A 2,261-nucleotide genomic window follows, 5' to 3' on the forward strand; every position below is an offset into this window, starting at 1 on the left:
GAATAATTACACAAAGGTGGAAAAGTGGGGAGGGGAGACATACAAACAAAGCGGGAGACAAAAGACAAATGTTATATTAGTCACGGTTATTACCTATTTGCTGTGTGTAGTAAAAGAACCACGGCTACTTCAGGCCAAAACTTACCCACCTACATTTTTCGTGAATAAGAAGTCAGTGAGCCCCAGTGTGGGTAAATTTTGGCCTGAAGCAGCCGTGGTTCTTTTACTACACACAGCAAATAGGTAATAACCGTGACTAATATAACATTTGTCTTTTGTCTCCCGCTTTGTTTGTATGTCTCCCCTCCCCACTTTTCCACCTTTCTTTGTGTAATTATTCTTTTTTGAACTCATTATTGAATATTTTGATTTGTTATCTATTCAATTTCACTGATACTTTGGTATTATGGGTTTTTTCTTGCAATGCATTCAATGTTTCTTGATTTACTGTATGATGTAATACATTGTTGAGTATATGCTTTCTATTAGTTCAACATATTAGCCCTAATTTGAAAAAGGCCAGCAGAGGCCGAAACACGTATTATACTATAAGGGCAACTTTTTTTAGAAAAAATATTAAAATACATCTACAATCACCTGAAATAAGGCGCAATGTCCTGGATCTTCTTTTATGCTTTTGCATATTTTCTTTAACATCTCCCAGCTTAGTCTCCAACCAAATCTGTTGGTTGTCTCCATGACCATCAGTCCGGCTTTAGAGCTGCCAGAAGCAGGGAAACCGCTCTCCTGAACACCTGTGAAGACCTGCTCTCAAATCTCGACTCTAGCCTACCTTCTGTTCTCATCCTCCTTGACCTTACCTCTGCTTTTGACATGGTCAACCACGACATCCTGATCAACAGTCTCCTTGACAACCTGGGCATCACGGATCAGGCCCGAGCCTAGTTGACTTCCTTCCTAGTCAATCAACCCAGGTCCAACTCGGGTCCTTTCTCTCCACCAACTCGCTCTCCACATGTGTTCCCCAGGGCTCTAACCTCTCACCCTGGCTCTTCAACCTTTACTTGGCACCTATGGCCCATATAATCTCTACCTTCTCTCCTAACTTTCAGTGTTATGCGGATGACACACAGCTCTCCTTCAGGCTCCCCTTAGCCTTTTCTCCTATCTCGCTCATTCCTGATTGTTTATCCGTGATTCAGGAATGGTGTGCCACTAACAATGTATGCCTAAACGTCAGTAAGACTAAGATCCTTCTTGGGCCCTCTACCTGCGCTTTCATGTGAGGCAAAAAACTTTGATGTCACCTTCAACTCCACTGCCTCCTTCTCTCCTCACATCATGGATGTCTCTAAGAAGTCTCACCGCCAGCTGCACCTCCTAAGAGGTATTCTTCCTTTTCTTACTTTCCCCCAGAAGCTCACTGTCTCCAGAGCCCTGGTTCTCTCTAGGCTGGACTACTGCAACAGCCTCTTTCTAAATCTGACTGCCTCTACGCAATGGCCCCTGCAACTAATCCAGAATAGGACTGCAAGGCTTGTCCTTGGTCTCAGGCCCAGGGATTGTATCTCTCCACCCCTGAAATCACTCCACTGGTTCCTGGTGGCTGCAAGGATCAATTTCAAGATCCTCTGCATTATGCGGTCCGGGACCACACTGCATCCAACTCCCTCTTGCTAAGCACTTTCCTTCTCAAGCCCTCTTCTCATCCACCTCCATCTCTCTGAGAGTCAGGCACTTCTCCAGGCTGAGAGTGGAGGGTTGATCTCTCTCCTCGGCTGGTGCCTCCCTCTGGAACAGCCTCCCTGCCTTTCTCAAACTTGAATAGGATTACCTCAGGTTATGGAAGCAACTCAAGACTTTCCTTTTCGCTTCTGCTTTCTCTCACTCTTTCTCCCCCCCTGCTGATGTTCTTGTCTGATGCACTAACTGGTTACCTGGCCTCCCTCTGAACCTTGTGGGGACCAGGCTCCTTCACGACCAGTAGCCCCATTCACTGACTTCGGTCCTACCGGGCACTAGGGACTGTATCTGCAACCCTACAGTCGCCTGCCTCCTTGCACTTACTCAGAACCGACCACCTGCACTTACCTGAGATATGCTTGTTGCACTCTCCCTTTCCCTCCCCCTCGCACTTCTCCTCTCCCTTCACCCTGCACGATCTGAATGTCACAAGGCCTTGTCAGATCGTTTGTTTTGTCCTCCGTCTCCCCTTCCTTGCTTGTCACACCTAGAAACACTGGTGTACAGGCGTGTTATAAATGACTTATCATATCATATCAGGCCTTCTCATGTTACGT

The sequence above is a fragment of the Ambystoma mexicanum genome, chromosome 12 (assembly GCF_040938575.1).
Source record: "Ambystoma mexicanum isolate Mex_15411 chromosome 12, UKY_AmexF1_1, whole genome shotgun sequence".
Lineage (NCBI taxonomy): Eukaryota > Metazoa > Chordata > Amphibia > Caudata > Ambystomatidae > Ambystoma > Ambystoma mexicanum.